The following is a 24746-nucleotide window of genomic DNA, read 5'->3' on the forward strand; positions in this document are numbered from 1 at the left end:
AAAAATTGTACTTGACATGTCATATTGATTTCCATAGTAACGCACGTATATGTTAATAAGTTTGTTGCTAGGACCCCAGACCCCTAGCAATCAATAATGGTGTCGAAATAACTTTTCATACAAAACAGAATTAACTGAAAATGAATTTAATAATAATAAAAGTATTTAAAAAATGCATTGGTATCGTGTTCTGATTTGTACGGGACAAAGAACCACCGGACAAATAAGAAAACGAGCTAAGAAAAACGTTGTAATAAAAAAATAATTTAAATATTATGTAATCAACTAAATAGGTCATTTTTCAGTTATTAAAATATTTAATTAAAAATCTAAATAGTAATCATAGTGAAATTTAAGCTTTCTGTACTTAAATTCTGCACATAATTTTAAAACCATTTTATAGGTATTTCAGCTTTCTACCGATAATTGTGTTGTTTTTTTTTTTTAAATAAATTGTAATAGATAGTCACGTGGTACGTTTAATATGAAGTTAACATTGGCGTAGTCTAATGACGAATTGACAGCTACGTCGTAGCAAAACGGCGTAGCTTCCGGCGGAAAAACTAGGCGGGATCAAATCTATATATCAGAATATTATAAAACATTTTCGTCGGGTGTGAAAATAAATCTGAACATATCAATATATTTCACCTATTTATAAAAATGATTTTTTTTGGTTTGTTATTTCGTCAATTATGTGCCTAGAAAATTAATATTTATACATTAGGAAGTATTGTGATATTATATTCTGTTATATGTTTGAGAAATTTAGAGCCTGGGAATCCTCTGCTTTAAGGATGGTGGCATAGATCGGTAAAATCATAAATTGGCTGATAAAACAGGTGAGTGCCGTTCAGCTGAATATGAAAACCGGCGAATAGGCATAATAGGTATATATCCATTTGAGATATTTAAGTGACCCAAGAAGATTTTCAGATTTTTATAGATGCTTTTATAGTTTTTTATAGTTTATAGTTTTACCTACTTAAGTACCTTAATGTTTTAATTTTGCATATTAATGTTTATTGATATTCGTTTTTCACAAAAAAAATCCTTTTATTTTATCTACACAGAGACTCTAAGTTTTATAAAATATGGTTGTTCGACGCCAGGGTGGAATAATATTTTTGGCAGTACGGTATAAGAAAAGTGTTTTGCATCGGGAACAGAAAAATAATGGGAAGTGGGTTGCCTTCTGAGTGAGGCTGTAAAAAGATTGACTCTAGAGTGTGAAGAATCATGCTATAAATTTAAACACGTGTTAAAGAATGTGTTATTTTTTTTTTAATTGTCATGCATATGAAACGCACATTCAATATTGGTAAAATTTGAGAACACTGGGCGCGCTGTGTTTTTTGCGTTTTATTGTCTAACCATCATAAAGTAATAAACCGATTCTGGCTTCAAAGCCTTGGCCTATGGCCACTTCCTGTCACATTTATATTTTATCTGTTATTTTGTGTTATGTTGTCTATATATACGTAAGTATTTGATTACAATTAAATTATAAATTAGTTAAATTTTCATTTCGTTAATTTGATTTTTTAAATCTTCATATTTTTCAGAATTTTATGTATAGCTGTCTACCTATCTAGTAGGTTAATTCATCATAAAATGGATTTTCTTAAATTGTGCCCACGTAGTTACCTACCATTGTTGGGTAGGTACAATCAGTATAATGATCATCAAACATGAATAGTTCGAAACCTGAAAGAACCACGTCACCATTTTGAAATAAGAACATAAAAGTGAAAATGTAGCCATAAAACCGCCGGAAGTGAAAATTTACATGATAATTTTCATGTTAGAAATGATAAAATTATTCAAATGAAAAAGTTTACGTCCTTTTTACGTTCGAGTTAATATGAGATTCAGTTTTTAATATGACATAAATTACTTGGGAGACAGGTTCAATTTACAAATTGCGACACAGTCGTAGAATTATTCCAATTTCAATCGATTTATTTACGACACAGAGTTCACATTTAATTAAGGGTATTAAAATGCTACCACATACTTTGTTACACTATTATAAGGTACATTCAGCGCTCGGAATGGAGCGGAACGCCCCGGAGCGCCGTTCCGGTTCGTGAATTCCTCGACAATTCCGTTCCGTCTCGTGGAATCCTCGAATCTACCGTTCCTTCTCGTGTAATCCTGATAGCGAGATGTCTCGTAAAATTTTCGAGCCTCATCAGACTATTTAATATGGCGTTCGGTTCAGAATGTGTTGAAATTGAGGAATATGAATTAGTATAATATATTTTTAAAAAAATCTTTCTATTAAACAATGCTTTTACTTGTTGACTACCCCTGTTAATACCTCGTACATGTCGATACAAATTGGTGCCACAGTAAGCTAAATTTCTTCTTAGAAATGCATCTAGGTATATCTTTTCCTAACAATGCATTTCTAGACAACCCATGTGTCTGATAATAAAAAAATACACCCTTACATTTATTGCTCTCTTCCAAGACAATATGAGATAATAGTACCTACTTATAGGTATTATTCTATTATATTATAGTGATATTTAACAAGTTGTTTTTTTGCTTGAAGACAAAATCACAGAATACATCATTTATTTAGGGTACCTACTAGTCCTACTACTAATAACGATAATAACGTAAAATTATTACGTGCCTAATAACTGGTAGGTACGGTTTGATTTTCAATTAAAACACATGAAATATCTACGTAATATTATTGTGAAAAATAGTTAATTTGTTAATTAAAGTTTTATGAATAATTAAATTACCTCAGTGTAGGTATCTAGGTACCAAGGCTTGGATTTTCGACCCTTTGGTATCAAACGCGGAGCTTAGACTTGGATAAGACTGGTAAGAGTATAAATCGCGGGTTTCCAAACAGCTTTTTTTTTGAGTACATTTGTAATCAATATGGGAGTGGAAGTCACAATGTTTTATGGAGTGAAATGAGTGGAAGAACAAAATCATAACTGTCCGATTGACGATTGCGCAAAATATAGGATATAGTATAGCTAACTTTACATAGGTAGGTTTGACGCATTAATAGTTTTGACAATACATCGCAATACAATCGAGGCCGTTCATTAATCGACCTGTTGATGTTGGTGTTCAGCAACTATGCCCTTTTTATGGATTTTAGGGTCTCTCATATTGTCCGAATTATTGCGTCAATAAAACAAAAGCAAACGCGCGCTGACCGCCCGTCATCCAGGCAAACAATAGTGATTTATTGCAGACAGCTTGCATTTATTTTACTTGCATTGTTTGTAAAGTTTTTGTACTTAACTTACAAAATTTTGAAAAAATAAAGCACTTATTTGGTCATTTTTAAAGGATGACATAATAATGTCCCAAAGTTAGTACGTATCTTCTCTCTCTCTGAACTGGTCGCATTATTTCCTTGTAATAAGCTTGTAATTTAATATTTCCCATAATCAATCTCAATACAAAATATTTTTAACGTAGATATATAACATAAGTGACAATAAAATATCATCCAAATGTTTTTGATGATAAAATTAATATTAATATTGATATGTTTGAAAATTAAAAGCGTATACCTATTTCTCGTTGATATATATTCGTGTTTTTTGCTTGACTTTTTTATTATTATTATATATTTCTACTTACCTACAAATCCGTTTATTAAGAAATATCTGTTATCTTAGTGTAAATTATTATTGATTGTACGGTACTTAGTGTAGTGAAATATTAGTGTCGTGACATATAATTACTAAGTATCTATAATATACCGACCACAAGAGAAATTAAGTGCTTCAATAGTGGAAATAAAATATTTTTTTTTTATAATATTTTTATTTTATAGCAGTTTAGTTTTGTGTTACCTACCCAGTAAAAATCTCAAAATTACTATGCCTGTGGTGAGTTTCGTATTTTAATTTGTAAATAGTTCATAAAAATGGTTCTCTTTATCGCTCCAAATAAAAAGTAGACATATTTACATACATTTATTATAAATGAAAACTTATCGAATTACCTTCAGGTTCTTAATATTTCACTAGGTAGTTTTGGTGTTGATAATGGTATTGAAACCACCATTCGTATTTTGTATTCTTGATTATATATTAATTGATCCTGGTCCAATTATTAAGTATCGTTATAGCCATATATGAAAAGATTTGTGCTTAACGCATTCGCTGCTGAGTAAATAATGACTTTTTAATTAGCACCTTTAAAATGCACGTTAATTACATGGATCGGCCGCCTGGTCATTACGCGCATGTGCGTCTTCAGCGTCCAAAGTATTAATTAGGAATCCCAATGAGCCAAGGAAAACCAACGCCAATCGAATCGAGTAGAGATAATAACTAGATCTGTGCATATCAGTCAAAATGAAAATATGCACTAGGAAAACAATTTATAACACGAATTATAGAGGATAGAAGAATAATGGAGAGTAAAAATTAACACAAACCAATTAATGGTGAGGCGGAAATACATAATATTATGTCATATGGAGACGTTAAATTTTCTTCATATTACTAGTAGGTATATTAAAACAAAATAGTAGAAGTGCGACATCTTTATAATACAATCCAATGAAACCGAGTTTTCAAAATATTTAATCATCAATAATATGTAATTATTCTTGATTTTTTTACTGCAAAACGAGTGTAAAATAACGCACTATTAAAATATATTAGTAAATATTTCAGTTATGAAAATTGTACATGAATTTCTCCAAAAATGTAACGTAAATGTCTAGTGTATAGTATAGTGTAACAAAAATGTAATTCTGTATTATTAATAATGTAACTATGTATGCCTGTAGTTAAAAAAATGTATGTATACTTTTGTAAACCATTGTAAAGCAGAATAGCCTTTCATTCAGAGAAGAGCTCAATTGCTTCCAAATAAAGAAAAAAAAATGTATTAGTTGTTCAAGCATTATCAAAAAAAAAATTAGAGGGATGGAATGATGTTCTGACGCATTCACATATAGCATACCTTGGACTTCCAACTGTCCAATTTCATTTGAAATAGTTAGGTAGGTACAATAACGATTGACACTATTGGAAAAAAGAGCCTGCGTGCCATGTAGATTAAACATTTATTTACGTATATATTTTTTAGAATTATTAACAACGTCCTTGCTTTTTCGTACAAGTTGGTTGTTAGTAATTTTGAACAATCACAAACACCCAGGCTTTGAGAAAAACAAATTAATATTGTGTCCTCACCGGGTCAAACCCAGAACTCTCGGGTGGAAGGCCAGCGCCTTACGCAACAATTGCTGATTGAAAATTTCGAGATATTTTACATCATAGGTATTATGATAAAATTATATGTGTGGATATTTATATTATATTTTATTATATTATATTGATATTTATATTTAAATTATATTGTGTGGGTAGGTAATTAAATCACGATATGAATAATATGATTGACGGTCCTAAAACATTATCAAAAAAATTGGAATGGCCATTAACTCTGGCTAGGGGCGATATTTTCTTTAGTGATGCCATAGAGCAGTCACGTCTTGAAGAGTAGGTAGGTAATCCACTGTTTAGGTGTTCCATACGTTAAGGAGCGGCAAACAGACAATGAATAAAAAGAGGATAATATAATTTTTCGAAGAACTATTTCGTGGGAAAAAAAAATCGCCTGCGATATATTTATATTATTTATTATTTGATTTGTCCTACAAAGGCCTATAATATAGTATAGGCTGTTCGGACTTCAGATGTGCCCCAAATTTGCAATTGTTTACCCTTATAAGCAGGGCTGAATTTACCATAGGGCTACAGCTCCGGGACCCTAATTTAGTAGGTCTCTGGAACCAGAAAAATAATTTGAAATCACAAAAGAACCTTGCAGCAAAGGAATACGCAAATGTACGAGCTTCTAGAATTTTGAAGATAAGAGCCCAATTATAAGAACATTGATGACAAATAAGTGATTTTGCAAAAAATTAGTAGGTATTTAAAAAAAAACTACATTTAATATGGTATTGAGGGGGGGGGGGGTAATGTGTAGGCGCAGGGCCCCTTCAAGCGTAAATGAAACCCTGATTACTAGGCATATCGCCCTTATGATATCCGAAAAATATCTAACCCAATTTGATATTTTTTGATTATTCAGCGCTCCGGCTCGTAAGATTTTCTATTTCGAGCACTGGGTACATTTATACGTATTAGGTACTTACATAATGTGGTTAACTGTAACCTTATAGAGAATATAAAATCTAAATTAATCATAATAAAACATGTCGAATATATTGAAGTTATACCTAATTCTTTTAGCGCGTTTGGGAAAACAGATCAGAGTGTATTTTTGGCGTGTGACGCCGATGTAACGCATTTGGCGTGTGACGGATGTTGTGCGCGCCGATGTAACACAATTTATCATTACAAATACTCATTAAGATTTGAGGCAATATTTATGCAACTATTATTTATGAGTAAAATTATATATCAATAAATAAATTAATTTTGTGAATGTTGAGTTGGTAAATAATTCAAACAATGGTATGTTGTAAATATACAATATTTAGACACTTCATACACAAACATACATATTTTTACAGTTTAGGATAATATTTGTCGCATATTGCATGTCAATTTATTTATTGACGGTTTATAATAATTGAAGACAATAATAATTTATATGTTTCATCACATCACAAAAACCAATATCACGTTTCAGTTAACCATTAAATAGGCTATGTTTAACTTTTGATTTGTAATAAATTATTATTGTTAATGAAAATAGTTGTACAGTCATCTGTTTAAGCAAAGATGGTCGAAATAGCGGTTTGCTAAATTTTTCAAACACAGGTTTTGAGAGTACATTCTGCAATAATATTTATTATATATTCGCACACATAATATTATTGCTGACGGTACCTATATCGAGAAAATACCCTTGAGACCGAAATGAATATAATCATAATAACACGCCAATAAAGTTTGATTTTTTATTAATTCATCATGGGCACTTCTGAATCGATTATAACCGCTGTATGGCAATGATGAGTTTTTTTGTTATGTTACGCCAAAGAAGTATAACTTCTAACGCGCGTACATAAGTACACACACCGATTTTTTATTATCTTTAACTATTGTTAACATTGTATTTTACAGTAGATACATAATTATTGCCACCTCTAGAATTAATAGATGAAAATTATTATTGTAGGCAGGGACAAATTGGCTCTGTTGGACACCGACAAAAATCCTGGTAGGCCGACGAATAGGTACCAAATGCATTTTTATCAAAAACATTTTTATTAAAAAATGCGAACAATAGGAATTTCATGTAAATATAGGTTCCAAGCATCATATCACAAATATTTGAAACTGTTGAATGAGATAATATTATGCAATACGTTCTGGTGCATAGTCAGATGAATTTACATAATAAAAATATGTATAGCAAATTTAAATTCGATCTAAACGACTTGATAAAATGTAGAATCTAATAATGCATATCAACTCACCAATCCACCTCTATTTATAGTAATATTTATACATAACTAACTACATAGGTAGGTATGCACCTACATAACATTATACCTATTTTAAATTGGAACAAGAAACTATCGGATTATGATGTTTTTAAACATTGATGAACCTTAAGAGTCAATAGTACCTATACCTAATTACCTATATTAAATAGCATGGCTTATAGAGAATGTATAATGATGTCTCCAAAATTTTGAGTCAATTGCAAACTCAATTGGAAAGTTTACTGAAATATTATAATTATTAAGTACTTATGTACTTAAGGTATTTTTTTTTTACAAATGGTAACTAGGTATAATGCACGTACTAATGAAAACATTTTGATCTAATAATATGGCTTTATACTCAGCTTTAAAACGACAACTTTACAATAAATACTCTTTTTCTGTATTACGTATTATATTTTATGCGATAATGACTTAATATCGATTTATAGGTTGAAAAGGAAACAGTGTAATAATGACATCTGTACTACTCTAAAGTTTAAAGATTATTCGGAGTTAGCTCCCAAAAATGCCTAAAATTCTTCATTTTCTACGTATAATACTCTGAATATTAACTAACTATTTAAAGGACTAGCAACTACTAGAAAGCGAGGACTCACCTTACATTAAGTGTAGACAATAAAGCTTATGAAGATGAATGAAAGTATTGTAGACAAATCATATTATAATATTTGGCTAGTCGTGTTTTATCGGTACCTATCTCTCTAGCGGTATATAGCCTACATATTTGGCAGTGATAACTTCGGTTGCTATGGCAACAGCGGACTGTGGAGTAAACGGGGGCAGACAGAATAACCAACCAGAGCAAATACGTGTTAAAGCCGTGTTTTGTTTATTTGTCATATTAATTATTCCAGATCTGGTCGGTTATGGCGCGGTTGCGATTTTACGTACCAGAGGCGTAGAGACTCGTAAATAAATTTAAACTGTTTTGATGACACAATTGCAAGTTACTATACAAAGACATATTTTCATTAAAAAAAATCTTCAATGGACATGAAGAAAGATTTATTTTTATTTTCAGCGACAGAACATGATGCCAATGCATTTTTTAAATACTTTTAGCCATTTTAAGTAGAATTGAATTCATTTTCTGTTAATTCTGTTTTGTATGAAAAGTTATTTTGACACCATTATTGGTTGCTAAGCGGATTGTCCTAGCAACTAAATTATTAATATTCACATACGTTATTATGGAAATCAAAATAAAATGTCTATTGTCATATATGTCAAAATAAAATGTCAGTATTCTATGATCGTTTAAGCTAGTCAAGTCAAGTATACATGATTCAACAGAAAATTTAAAAACGATGTATATAAAAAGTTCTTTTTATCTTGTAATTATTTTAAATATGGTTATAAAAAATCTATGAAAAAAAACTTATAATTTTTATAACGCATAACATAAGTACCTATTTGCGTTTCCACGGGAGGGATAAGACGCGGTCTGAACTATTCACAATCACAATACGTGACACTGAGTTTGTATTATTCAATTCGCTGATTATTTAATATTTATAAAATAACCGAAATAAAGCAAAGCGATTTTGGCAAAAAAAATATCCGTTGTCAATTCTGATACCATCATCCTTCTCATCATCATCCCTGCGATTCATCCACTATTCGCCAAGAGGGCATAATGTAGTTCTTGGTGAATGGATATATTTTTTTTAATTATTAATAATCACGTCCTCGCTTTTTCATACAAGGTGGTTGTTAGTCATTTTGAACAATCACAAACACCCAGGCTTTGATTTTTATTAGATAAATAAATTGTGTCTTCACCGGAAATCGACCCCAGAGCTCCCGGATGGAAGGCCAGCGCCTTACGCACTTCGAGAGCCTCCCAGTAAATGGGTACTTATCTATCTGTAGTAATAAGTATACAAATAAACCATTGATAATATTATTGTTATGTAAATATGAAAAAAGATCAATACCATTTTCATATTTATTATGCTTATTTTCGAATAGAATAAAAATATTAAATCGTTCAGCATATTTTTATTTCTACGCCAGTGTAATTTAAAAAAAAAACTGGAAATAATTAACGTAGAATATACGACTAATAAACTCGGGGCTTTGTTCCAGTACGCCTCACAGATAATTTTGTTTCATATGTATGTATGAAATTAACATTGTTTAGATAACCGTACAAAATACATAAATACAATATGCCCAGTTAATTTGTGTACAATGGGCTCAGTTGAAATAAAACAGAAATAACACACCATCATATGAATTATCGAGCGAATATCGTAATCCGTAGCTATTTGTTATTTTAATGAAATGTTTGAATACCTACGGTAAATAATCAAAACGTAACGATCGAAAAATAAAAATAAACTGAATGATATTAATTTTTGCGTAGGATGATAATGTTACGTTTAATTCAATCAATACAATCTTGATTGAATGACATATTAAATAATATTAGGATATCGCATTTGAATCACCGATTAATTTTTCTTTTACCTGTACTTACTCAGGTACACGAGAGCGTTTTAGTTTTTTGAACACTGGAAAATTATTGTGTCAAACATTTTAACACTGTAAATTGCATATTCTTCTTTTGTATATAAGACAATATTATATTATTTCTAAGCGGATACAAACGACTTGATTCCTTATTACTAAAACTATGTAATTAACAAGATAACAGTGGCAAAGGGTGGAGGTAGGCTGTTGAGATCCGACATAAATAGTGCACACTAAATTTTGTCAGTCAAACGTATTTAACAAATACGACAATATGTAGATAGTGTTTATTATTTTTTTTAATTCAAATAAGCCCTGCATAATCCTAGCCATGGTAGATAATGTAGTCAAAAAATATTTGTTCATCGATAAAATATCGTAAATTATGCCATTATGGTTTGGTTTAGGCAGGGCGTAATAATTTTTAAAAAAGACTAACTAACACGATCTGTAATAATATGTATTCTTAATTTACAGAAAACAGATAGGTACATAAATATTTATGAAAAAGTGCGCACTATTTTTGACCATAACGTACCTAAACTATTACGGTTTGGTTGAGGCAGGGTTTAATTGAATTTAAAAACTAACAAATACCATCTGCAAATTGTATTCAGAGTTCAACGATAACAATTAAGTAAGACCGTTTAGTATGCACTATTTATGTCGAATCCTAAGAGCCGACCTCCACCCCTCGCCACTGCAAGATACTATGATATACTTACTTTATTGTATGTTATATAGTCAATAGTAATTAAAACTTAGACTCAATTGGTGTCATCTTTACTACATATCTCTTTACATTGTAGTGGACTACATAAGCACACAAGTAAATCATATAGGTAAATTCACTAATTTCGTCGTTATATCAAAATTGGTTGGGTCAATATTCACATTCATTCCTTTCTTCCCACCGACTTCCAAATCGCTTATTTATTATTGTCACAAGACCAAGTGACCGACAGTTACGGAACATAAATCGACCGTTTTTGCGAAGAAAATTCAGTTACTCCAAGACAGCCGAGCGCGTAGGCTAGTTATCGCGCTCTATCTGATTCAATATATATATATATATATATATATAAATATTCGACCTTCGTTGCAATAAATTTGTTACGGTTTGAGTGAACGTCGCGTCTATATCATCCATTCAAAAGTGTATCGTCCGTTTACCAGTGCGTGAGCGCGTGAACACCGAACCAGTTCTAGTGCGCGCCAACCTTCTCAACATCAAAGGTCAGTGCCGTGTATTCTCGTGTAAATCGCCCCCCCCTCCAGATCCGGAATCCACAAGCATCCTTCAAAATTACAGTCCACAAAAGCGCAAACCAAAAATGTATAGGTAAGTGGAGATACAGGTACCTATATTATAAATATATAGTATCTATTTGGTTGCTAGTCACTGGCTTGTCTTGTTGACTTATGGTAGCGTGTCGGACGAGGTTATTGTTATTATAATTTATATTAACAAATTCACACGGATATATGGAAAAATTTCGACTTTATGAGCAATTAGCGATTACACTTTTTCCGCGTCGACGCCTCCGATAAACGTCTCAAGCAACATGGCCACACGTGCTTTAATTGCCTTTCCTACAATCGCTATCAACAAACGATTCGATTCGTTTCTAGAATAATAATATTCAAAACTGTATTCGTCAACTAAATACTATATCGCTTTTGAGGTCAACCGGTTTATAAGTATTATAGTAATTTTGTTATTAATAAAAATATACGATTAAAATGTATAAACTGAAGCTTGTAAATATTAAAAAAATATATTTTTTACTCATAAAACTATATTAAAACAAATTTTTAATACGCTTATTTTTAGATCCCAGTATACAGAGGTAACATTCAGAACACACAACGTTGTTAATCTACGAGTAATCGTTCGGTGGTGTTGGTTGTTTTTTAAAATTCAATTAAAGCTTACCTAAACCAAAATATTATATTGTAGGTATACTATAGAGATCTGATAAAAATAGTGTACACTTTGTCAGTAATACTGAATTGTTTTAATTGAATTAAGAGTACAAATTGCAGATAGTGTCAGTTTTTTTAAACTCATGTTACACCTAACTCAACCACAATAAATATAACATATTATTTTATATACATCTAAAAATTTAAAATCTAGATATTTTATAGATAGACAAATATTTTTTGTCTATTATTTATTATGGCTAACTGCAATTTATATTCTTAATTCAACGAAAACAGATAAGACTTAGCAGTGGCGGCTCGACGACTTTCTAGGTGGTGGGGTTTAGCCATTTATTATTAAATATACATACCTACCTACTTTCTCACATTATACATTATATACCAAGATACGTATAATAATAATTATATGATGTAATATAATGAGGAATTGAGTAATTTTTCAGAATAAATAAAATGATTATCTGAGTCGTCACTTAATCACATCTAAAAAGCGTGCTTAAAAATATTAACTTAATTAATACCATGGGGTCATTTGATTCGCTCCCCAGTATGATAAAATAAATTAAATAGTTAATTTAATCATATAATTAAGTACATATGTATATTATGACAGTGATAAAATATCGAACGTGTATTTTTGACAACGATGTGGGGATGGTCCCTACGAACCCTTAAGGTAGAGCCGCCCCTGAGACTTAGTATGACTGACAAAGTTTAGTACTTATGCATTTTTTATGTCACATTTCAACAACCTACGTCCACCTTTCGCCACTGATGATGTATCTTGTTGTTATCGGGTATCATTCTTATCGATTGAATTTACTTGAAAAATAGGTAAATTATAATATTATTTGTAAAGTAATTTAATTAATATAAAATGTGGTTATGCAAAAGTGGCCATTTGAAAGCATGTCAGAGAGCACAATTAATTCTTTTCCATATTTCAGCAAAGTCAGATCAAGATAACCAACGTGCATAACTTAATGTTTATTGCTTAGGTAAAATTGCGGATGTATATGAGATAAAGCGCGCGCCGAACACGTTAAAAGTTGTAAGTTAAAAATTGATATGCGCAACTCCTTTGCAAACCTCAAGGCCTGCATATTTTTAATTTCAACCCCTTGCGCGCCGCGGGGGGCTAACATGATGTACATATCAGTCTCACCCAGCGCGGCCAGGAAATTAATGTCTAAATTTAGCTGCCCGTGAAGAGAAATCATTAATTAAACTTGAGAAGGAGAAAGCGACCGTGCTTGACCGAACACCTCGGGGTAAATAGTGTTGAAGTTCAATTCAGAATATTATTATCTTTTACAAACGCTTTAAGTTTACTTTATGTGTATAATCGCTTTCATTTCTATTAAAAGTTTAATTTTATCTAATAGTTGTGTTTTTAGTGACAAAAGTTAAGACTTATCAAACTGCTGATATTGCAGATATTAAAGTTAGAAATAGAGTAGAGTAAACTGCAACTGCAGATATTCGAGAAAGAAATACGATACGAGTATAGTCATATCATAATATAACCTCCCAAACGAATACGTAGGTACTTACTTATATAAAAAATTAACCACGTATGTTATGTAGCATAGCTGTTATTTTAGATATATGTATATTAATTTTAGTAACACCACGTCGTTCTAGGAAAACGATATATTGATATTTTTACTAGTTAAGTTGGCAGTATAAATGATTTATCGAATTTTTTGTCGTCGGGTCCTTACGACCCGTCAGTCAGTACCTTGAGCCTCCAAATCTTTTTACCCGCCACTGCAGTAACCAATATAAACTAGACGTAAATGTAAAGGTACTAACAATTATAATATACCATAAAATTGTATGGTTATCAAAGATTTTTCACAAATTGCATCAAATAAAACTTTATTTATTTTATTTCACATGGGTAGCTAAAATTGCCAACACCGATCGTTCATTCGTGAGGTGGGTCAAATTAATAACAAATTAGTATTGCCTGAGATAACAAAGCCATAACCCTGTCATTTCGATTAATCTCGGCAAATGGGATTTTTATCAGTGGCATACGTACTGAGTTGATTTATTTTCGTCATCCACCGTATCAGACCGATGGCGCTGTCATCTAATTATAGGATGGGCGATTGCGTGCCCCTGCCCTATATCCGTGATAACGACGCCAACCGACGTCCTTACCTCGCCTACAGAGGCGAATTGAGTATATAAGTTTAAACATCGATGGATTCGTCCACATACGTTGTATTCTCCAGTATTGTAATTCGTCTCTGTTCTGGCAGAACACACTAACTGGAGAATACTAGTTTTGAGTAATTTGACTTTGAAGTTGTTAAAATGTTTGAAATTGTCTATTATGTGAGTTTATTAAGTAATCGTAAAAAGGATGACTTTAAAATAGAGACTGTTTATTTATTAAGAAGGTTTCCAGACGGTAAAGTTTGAAATAAGGAACATTTTAGTAAACCAACTCAATATGTCATTTTTTCGAATTTGTGTCTTCTGCCAGAACAGTGACGGTATGTTGTGAGAAAAGTTAACTTGAGAGATTGGAATATTTTACGCGAACTTTTTGTGTAGGTACCTACCTACACATTGGACATACACTATCTGTATTCTAAGGGTATTGATATGCATAATGTAGACAACAATGCAGTATAATAATTAGATACATTTTAAATTTAGTTATGAAAGTATCTTAAGACTCTGTTGGAATAAAAACTTTTATATTTTATAAAATCGGACACAGCATCTTATATCCCGTTTAATAACCTGGTTTCACATTCTACTTAGTAAGTTAGACAATATTCATGTTGTGTTAGACTTATGGGACCAAGGTAATGATTGTGTGATAACATAGTATTTTATGGTAAAGATTATTGAAATATGTGACCAGTAAACCAAAGGAACAAAAATATTGTGATACAAGAAAAAGAACACCATTACATCACCATTTCAAATTTTGAATATAAAATATTATTAATTGAACTGACGTTTACGTGGCGGAACTTCATTATAATGATTACAAGTTTTTTTGTTATCGTTGAATTTACAAAAAAATAATTTATAAGACTTCACCTGAAGAACGGTATGTGTAAAATTTTGGTGATTTATAGGAGCTAAAAGAAACTGTTAATTTAATCGAACAATAGAAAAAAATGATATTCAATGTGTGTTTTTAATATATTATAGATTACAGTATTATATCTTATTTTTTTATCAAATTTTATCGAAATGTGTGTAATTTGACGTAGAGCAATCTTGGAAACTCAAGTCAACAAAGTCAATTAAAATTAACTTCCATGAGGAAGGTAAAAAATAAATAAATTATAAATAACGATGTGAATAAACATTTATTAAGACTTAATAGAAAACGCGTTGCGATTATTCCAGTAACTATCTACGAAGTAGTTAGTCACAAAATCGAAGTATTGTGTATACTTTTAGTAGGTTTTGTTGCCGCAACTGAAAATATATCCAATCCGCTTCTGTGCAGCGACGCCCGAGCTTATCACTTGCCTCATTCTAAACGACGTCCGTCAATCTCCAGTTTTACGATTCCTCCGATACACACCGGCCGACAGTCATTGGATCGAGGCTAATCGTATAGCTACTTCAGGAATTGAATAATTTACCTTTGATTTATCACCGAACACAATAATATCGTCGAGATAACAAGTATTAATTACGATATGTGATTTAATTAATCTATTTTTCTGACCGACATTTTTTGTTGTTGCGAAGATAGATCTATGAATATATATCGCATAATTTTCAAGAGACAACGGTCGTAAATTTAACAGTTATCTTTAAAATATGGAGAAGGTAATCACCGACTTACCTACCAACGAAGAATTTTCGACCTTATTAATCAAAATGCTGTTTCGAGTGTAGCTTACCTGAAAAAGAAAATGAGATATTAATTCTACATATAATTAAATTACAGGTTTGTACATCACGATTATTATAATGACGGGTTTAACATTGTCCCAATAATAAATTAACACGTTTGACATATGATATTATCAAAAAACTTGTAGGCGTTTAAACGCCTATTACCAACTACCTACTTATTGGTATTTGTATCACTTACAAATATTGGACACAAGCATCAAGGATTTCAATAATTATTAATTATAAAGTATGAATATATTTCGATAATAACCGGAAAGTTAAAATAATACTGTAAGTAAGTGGTAAGTTAATATATTGTTAGTAAAGTGCAATACATAAATATATATATCATATGTATTCATTTTAACTTTAAAAAAGGCTTAGATGCCCAATGAGAATAGTGTAGTTTAACAGTAGTATATTTTGTAATATAAGTAAAACAATCATTGACACCAAGGCTTTGAGAAAATCATATATATATATATATATTGTTTCCTCACCGGTATCGAACCCGGAGCTCTCGGATGACTGCACCACGAGAGCCGCCAGCATGGCCTACATTTATAGCGTAATTTTTCAGTGCAGTTTATTTAGCGGGAGTCGATCCCGGGTCTGACAAATTCACATTTTTATAACAATAAATAAAAACTTTGTCATAGGCCGGACACATAGATCATAGAAAAAAATGGCCGATGGACGAATGCCATAATCCAGTGGTATCTGAGAGATGTAAGGTGATCAAAAGGCCGCCAAAAACTTGGCTCTAGAGTCTAGAGTCTAGATTGACGAAATATTACCTAAGGTTCGGGTGAATTAGATACGTTACAGCGAAGAATAAAGAACTGAGAATAGCAAGAAATTTTGATGAGGCTTTCACCCAACAGTGGATTGAATCAGGTTGATAATGATAATATTTTGTCAAATTATCGTAAAAAATATTGAATATTTGTCATAGCAAAATAAATAAACTTAGCGTTTAGTGTACAGCAAGAAGTTTGGCACAAGCAGCGTCTCTAAAATGCATTCAATAAAATTATGACACTGTCAAACTAGTCGCTTTTATTTTAACTGAGTAGTAAAATGAGATATGAAAACATTCCGAATAATTGTAGAGCTATTAACACCGATGTCTGAGTTGAATTTCTTCACCTCGCCGCCTCCTCCACATTTCCTCTCGCCTGGTTTCCCTCTCGCAGCATGAGGTCTTGTTGGCCATTAGCCAACCTTTCTCTCGAGATATCATAATTCACATTTAAAAGCTCAACGTGCCGTCTCTTCTTTTTATTATTAATAATTATATCCGAACGCGTAGGGCTGTAAAATGTATCAAATTATAAAACAAAGCTGATTTTTTTATTACAGCCGTTGCCAAGTTTTGACATTGCTATTGTTGTTTTTTTTGTCACGGAGATGATATTATATTTTTATTTATAAAATTTGGCAAGCATCATTGATATACAAAATTCAATTTGTTGCGACTGAAAAAGCTGCGGCAAGAGTAATTTTTAATTTTAGTTGTAAAATCAAATACAATATGCTTTCTGTTTCAAAATTAATTACGCATTATTTAAGTTTATTTATTTTTTATTATTTTACCATCAAAATCTTCCTAGAAGTTTTATAATTTTATATTGTGATATACATATTGAATGCGTGGTGACCTCAGTTTTAGATAACTGCTCCTGACATGTGGTAGGTAGGTGTGTGGTGAAAATGTATGCTAGGTTAACAACGATGAAGTTATGGATGGGCCACAATATGCTCGATCTTTTGACTTAATTTTCGAAATAATAAAAAATATATTAGATTCTACAGGTAGGTTTATAAGTCGATAGCTATTTTGGTTGTCACACTATGGCAGTCACATACTGACTAGGTAGCATTGATAATTATGTAATAACCGAAATAGCTATCGATTATTAAACCTACACGTAGAAGTAAATATTTTAAAAATCTGTTATTATTTAGCCTTGTGACAAGAGAGTGAAGAGACATTCTTGAATGCTATTAGATGGCGGGCTTTTTTTTTAAAACTCATATGTTTTTTTATCATAGAAACAAAGATCACATGCTCCAACGTAACTATAGAAGGAATTATTTTCTTTATATCAAAATATAAGGTTATTGATAGATAACTAATATGATAGTGTTAATATTAATTTACAAATATTTCACCATATGGGACATACGAGTTTATATGGTTGGTTTGTATCATTTATCGTGGCTGAACAATTTGTCTACAGTAGATATATTATATAAAGCACTAAAAGATGTTTATTCCTTTAAAGATGGGTAGCCTATCTCCATGACGACTTTGTTTACTTTTACAGAGTTATAAACAATTCTGTTGGTCATAAAACCGTGTTATCAAGACACGGCCATCCCTATACATTGTTTATCATTCATTTAACCGGCGGCTCGCGTTGTCCACAATAACTCTTTCATGCATATTTTATGACACTATCGAAGCATGCACTTCGGAATTTTGTTTAATGATATTTTTAGCATAATCAAAGAAGACTCATTCCTATTGGCCACATCTGTTTTTTGTACTATTTTGTTGACAAGAAACGTGAACGATAACTTGGGCGGCTATTATTCACAACTTAAAGAAAAGTTCTTGTCACCGTAGCGTGGTAATTTTACAACGCTATAAAAAAATACATGAAAAGTCAAGAATGCGGAAGCACAGAGATTTTAGAAGTATGCTTTTATTATACATATCAAGTGGAATGGCTTTGTAGCGGCGCATCAGATGTTATTATGAAAAGCTTTAATAAAGTATCAAAATTTTCCTGAAAGGTGTTCCAGGAATAAAATAATTACGATGGTCACACTAAAAAATAACAACAACAAAAAGAAAAAAAAATTTTAACATGTATTTTTACATACATAAAACACTGTTTTTTTCTATATTGATTGTCTAACGTTGACACCTCGTATCTGACATTTGATATTTTCGATAGGGGGATTTAAAATGTTATAAAAATCATGAAATCAAATTAAAGATAAGAAATCAAAAATACAATGACATAAAAAAATAAACTGAATTATTTTTGGATTACCTAAGCGTATTTTAGTTTTTATTTAATTTCATTTTATAGTTTTTGTAAAACATTGTAACTCCTTCCTGTCAAAAATATTGAATGTCAGATACGAGGTGTCAATAATAGAGTATCGATATTTTTCTTTTATGGTATTTACTGTAATTTCTTGGTGAAAATACATTGAATTAGTAGTACCTTTATAATCAGGGCCGGTTTAATCCGTTTCAAAGGGACATCGTGAACTAGTAAGTACAAAATAGACAATACTACAGCTATTCTTGTGGTAAAATTAGACAATTAAATTTGAAACCTTGAACACATGCTAACAGATAATAGTGAACATTAGAGTTCTTTAAACGCCTAGAAAAAGCAGCTAGATAATAGATATGTCGCAGAAAATGACGGTGACAATATATACTATGATTGATTGTTGTTTTGACATTCCCCCAGTGTGACTTACCGTGGAAAGTTTTACAGTGCAAAATATTTTTTAGAAGAAATAACGACACACATGAAAAACTATAGTAGGTACCTAGGTATAATCGTATTTTTTTCGAAATGTATGATGATAATAAACTGAGTATAAGTATACTCGATCCGATTTAAGACGGCAGTAATGGCTAATAAGAATTGATCAGTAAAATGTACCTAATAGTGTAAATATTAATAGTAAATGTACAAGCGTCATTAGTATTTTAATTTTAAAAATTAATATTAATTAAGAGAAGGCAAGTAAATTTTAGCGAATTTATTGCTAAACTGCATAATTTACTAATTTATAAATGTTACATACGTCAAAGAAACACACATACAATGTTACATGGTTATATGTTACATTTAGCTGACTTGACTTTTATAGCGGATTAAAAAATGACTCTACTACCTGATCTGGGCCGCCTCATGGAGAAGTTCCTTAAGATATTTTTGTTTTACGAGAAATGTATGTTAGTCACATGCTCAATTTATTAGGTCCATACTTTGGGTTCCAACACAAATTACAAAACAACATTAGGTATTTATAAGCCTGACGGATAGCCGCTCGGCCAGTGGATACACTATAATTTATAAGTTTGAAATCACTTCTTAGCATTACTGTTGTCCATCGTTATCGTCGCCGATTAGATCCTCGTTACCCTCAACGATTGTCCGCACATTCATTCGTGCCCTCGTAGTTCTGAGGCATATTGGTAAAATGAATAGGAGTGACAACCTTAATTTAGTCACTTTAACAGAATCCTTCTAAGTTATCTTCGTTCTTCATCTTTTCCAGTGATTATCAGCCTATCAGATTGCAAGAAATATGATGGCAAAGCTACCGAGTATTCGTCTTACGCACGAAATACAATCTGTAGTCTCTTCATACCAAGAGCGTATTCTGGATGAGCAGTTCCTCCAGAATATAGGCCTTCTTTGTGGCCCTTGGTTGTGAGTATGCAATTCGGAGGATCTTGATCCGGAGGATATTTGTACAATTAATCATATTACTATCAACTGAGTGATGTTTAGAATATACCTAGATTGTAAGTGATATCAGTTCTCTGGGGTGGGTGTGCAAATTTGCGAGATTTCATCGTCGTGTTAAATTCTCTTTCACCTGCACGGATGGTATGGTAGAAACATGGCGCAGGACCAATAGAAATGGTACGATCATGATAGGTAAAAACATAAAAAATAACCATGTCATTCTCGATAGTAATAAATACGATGATATGATTGGTGTATTATTTGTAGTAAAAGTACTATGTAAAAAAGCCTCTTTGATTATGTTATGTATTGTAAAAATATCCACATCACACTTTGATAGCCAACACTTGGTTTGTATGGGCAGCAGGACATGCTATGGGGATATTTTTATGAGTATGACACGTACAGGGCTCGAGCGGGATGATTTGGCGCTCCTCCTCTGGCCATAATCCGGAGTGGCCGCACCGGAACGAGCCCCGGGGGATTCCGGACATAACGCCCGACGCTGGACATAACATACCCATCAAAGATATACCAGTAAACGCTTCATGCACTAAACCTACTGAAGATCATATTTTGCAACGTCGATACACAAGGTTTTATTCGATACAGATAGTGTTCGGCGTTTCGGTATTTTGATATTGTTGGACTACAGTGGCGTACCTGTTCGAAATAAATAATGTTATTTTATTTATTGTTAAGACATTTTAATTTAGAAATCATGATAATAATATTTTTTTCTAAGATAATAAAATAGCTAATAAGTGAATTTGTTATGATTTTTAAAACGCAGATAATTTATTATGTTATAAGTATTTTTACTGTTTGTAAAATGTATGTCTACCTACTATTTCTTTAAGCTAAATTTAGTCTGTGCAGGTCCATAACCGACTGCGCAAATATCGTCGTCTTTCAGGTATCTTTGTCCTGAGCTTTTTCTCTCCAGTTAGTATCAAACATTAGGTAGGTATCTCGTTAAAAATAAATAAAAATATGCTCAACGAAATACTTGATGTACATACTAATGTTGTTTCAAATGTATGGTAACTAGATAATGTAGTTTTGCCTTTAAACCTGAGATTATTTAGACACTGATTGAAATTGTACCTATTCAAAATTTTAATAATATGTAGGTAATTATATGATATACTCTAAGCATTCTAAGCGAATGATGGCCAATTATTGAATTGATAACAAATGCAAAACCAGTTTGGTAACTTTTTCTTCTTTATTTATTATGCACTTTTTTATTATGATTGTGATAGATAATTAACAATCAAATTCAGTCCTCTCGCTCTCGATTCTTCTTCAAATATCTCGCTAGTAGTTAATATTTAGTTAACGTCGAAGTTAGTTGGAAACTCTAAGCATCCGAACGAACAGCGTAGATGAAAATTACATGCATAGACAGATTCATAGTCTAAAAAAACTATTCGACAGCATACAATATTCAAGAAAATTAATGTTCAACAAGATATTACAAGATAATGATTGCGCATTGAATCCTTTTTTATATAAAAAATAACATGTTATAGGTAATAAGGATTCTTTCATACCATTAAAAAGTTCTAGTTTACAACCAATTACTTAAATTAGTTACAGCACCTAATCGGTATTTTAAATTATTAGTGATTAAAGTCCTGGAAATAAAATAAATCATCTGCTGTCGATTTTCCTTGAACCAGACATCCATGAACCAATATAAAAGTACCTATTATATACTATTTAATCAAAAGCAAAACTTGAATTATTATTTATTAAAATTCATTAGGCTATTCGCATTGCAGAATAAGTATGGCATTAAATCTAGCATTTTTTGATCCCACAAATAGCTTCGAATTTTCCATAGAGACGCTAGAATATTGCACCAGTTTTATTTGAAAATCAACGTACGGACCTTTTGTAGATACCTACATAATATCCTACTGTTGGTAACTTAATGTAATAGTAAGTACACACGCGCGTTCTTGCTCGATGGTTTTACGCTCATTTCAACATGGCTCGATGGTTTTTTGTTCGACATCGAACAAATTGCGCTATGCGAAAAAGATTGAAGGTCCGTAATTCTTGCTCGATACAGTTTGAGTGATGGAGTGAGGACGCACCGGAAAGTCTCGTGTGGCCTCGATCTCGCTCGTGGTCGAAGTCGTGGTGGTGCGACGGTGGCCTCACAGCGTCTTGTGTCGAGTTGCTCGACTGTATGGACGCAATGACGAGCATGGTTCCATGTCAACATGCTCGATCAAGCAAAATCGTCGAGCAAGAATGTTGGTGGGTACTAGGCTTAACATCCGTGGTGTCACTGCCAAAAGTCTCGACGCCATGTTATGAAGAAATTGCAATTTGAAATTTGACATGTCCTCTAAAATCAGCCATAGTGTTAATTTCTTTGTGCTTTGTGTGCATGTTCTATATTATATAGGATGACTTTAATGACACATAATCCTTTGTTAACTGTAAATACCTAAATAATCGACTTACCAACTTTTGACAGCAACCCCACGGTAATAGTATTTAATGATTTTTTAGACGTTTTGTTAGTTCTGAAACAATTTAATTTCTATCTTTGCTTTGTGAAAATAATAATTAAGACTTGTTGTTTTGAAATGTCAATTTCTCGTATTTTTCTTTTATTTTGAAAAAATTTAGCATTTTTCCTTCCATACTAAGTACTTTTTCCTAACCCTATCTAGCATATTTTTGTGAATGACAGATAGTTGGCAACATTGTTTGCATTGATAATTAATTTATAGTAGGTATGTACCTAACTGTTTGTGTATAAGATCCCTTATGTACTTTGCAACTGGTATGTAAAAATATAAACGTTACTGATATTCTACTATTGTTTTTGGTAAAGAAGGGTGTAAAAGTAAAATTTACGTCACTGTCAACAATCTTACAATATAGCAGCTTGCAAAACACACAGCTGAAGTTGTCATACGGTCATAACCGAAATGTATTTGCGAGCGAGCGGAGGCCAGTGGCGGGAAGGCCCTTCGGGGACTGCGGTCATGTTTTCGCGCTTTACGGCTTATCGTTTCTATCTGGTCGGGAGCAAAATATTCACCGGTCATAACTTTTTACGCCCGGATGACGTGGCGAAATAACAAAGAGTACTAAAAGAAATTTGGCAGGATTTCGGAGGACAGGGAGAGAGAGGGCCCACTTACAAGGGAAGTCAAAAATTTTCAAAAACTACGACACTGCACATTGGTTTTATACGACACAAGTTCAAGTATTCGAATTTCGTATATAACATTTTCACAGACGCGAGTTATCGAGATTAGAAAGTTTATTTTGAGATAGAGATGTTTAAAATCACTTTATCTCGAAAAGTAAATCGACGACGTCTGCTTTTTACATTTTTTGTTTGTAAATCGACCATGGAGAATCTACTGGTGAACGATCGATTGATAGACTTATTAACTTGCATGTAACCGGGGTCCCACAGTTAGATGTAAATTGTACGTAAAACATTTCACCGTGGCACAGTTCGCCGTGAGCTTTCTTATCGGAAAGAGATGACAGTATACTATGTGGTCTCTAATTTTATTAGTATCAATATGAACATTAATTCAATTTTCATAGCTGATTTTGGAAAAATTCATAAAGTTAAGAATGAAAACCTAATATAACCTAACCTAAAAAATAATCCAGTGTATCGGCTAGTTTCAAAATTTGTTTGCTGCTGGCTTCCTGTAAAGTGAAAACGAAGAAGAACGGTGTTTTATTTAGACATGAATTTTATGTCAGTACTATACCTACGACCTAAAGAGGCTATACGGCCATATATTTCCGGTACAAAATTTCACGTTGAAATGTGATACGGCGAACTGCATACGTATACGTTGAGATACCATATTTGGAGTACCAGAAGACGATAAAACACTGTAAAAATGGTACTATTAATGTAGTCGATAAAATGTACTAGTACAGTAGTTTTTGACTATCTTGTTCACACTTTATAAATTGAGATGAACCGTGATAAATGAAGACATATTTACCGTTCAAAATTATAAAATATATTGTTTATATTTAAATTATTGCTCTATTAAAATAATATATATATATATATATATAATTTATTCTTAATAATTAATTATGAAGACTTTGTAAATGTATATAAATATATCAAATTGTATTTATTTGAGTATAGTAGAATGTGTATAGTCACACTAAAAAGTTCATCAAATTGCTGGGAAAATAATATTGTCTTTATTCGAGTGCTAGTTTCTCTTCAATGGCTTCAGCCTTTCTGACTGCACCACAGTCGGTGTAACTGCGCTGTGAAAATTTTATTTCTTTTTGAGTATAAAATAATATATTCACAACTTCTTGTGTCAACTCAAATATTCAATATTGCCGAGCGCTGCTGGCTGCTACTGCATCGCTGACTGCAGCAAATATTTATTCTGTCAATGTTATTGCTCGAAGACCTTTCACAC

General features: G+C 31.9%; 1 long non-coding RNA gene across 2 annotated transcripts in view; it reads right to left on the reverse strand.

Moving 5' to 3' along the window:
* LOC147066107 (uncharacterized) overlaps window positions 1-24746 on the reverse strand; it is a 267876-nt gene that overhangs the window by 130599 nt on the left and 112531 nt on the right. Inside the window, exon 2 of one of the 2 annotated variants that reach the window (XR_015071617.1) lies at window positions 15115-15795. The exons of the other annotated variant lie outside the window; for it this stretch is intronic. This is a non-coding gene — a long non-coding RNA (uncharacterized LOC147066107). Of the gene's footprint in view, window positions 1-15114; window positions 15796-24746 lie in introns of those variants that run through there. 2 annotated transcript variants of the gene reach the window in all.

Source organism: Rhyacophila brunnea, unplaced genomic scaffold (genome assembly GCF_057557595.1).
Source record: "Rhyacophila brunnea isolate RB1 unplaced genomic scaffold, BYU_Rbru_1.0 scaffold_5, whole genome shotgun sequence".
NCBI lineage: Eukaryota > Metazoa > Arthropoda > Insecta > Trichoptera > Rhyacophilidae > Rhyacophila > Rhyacophila brunnea.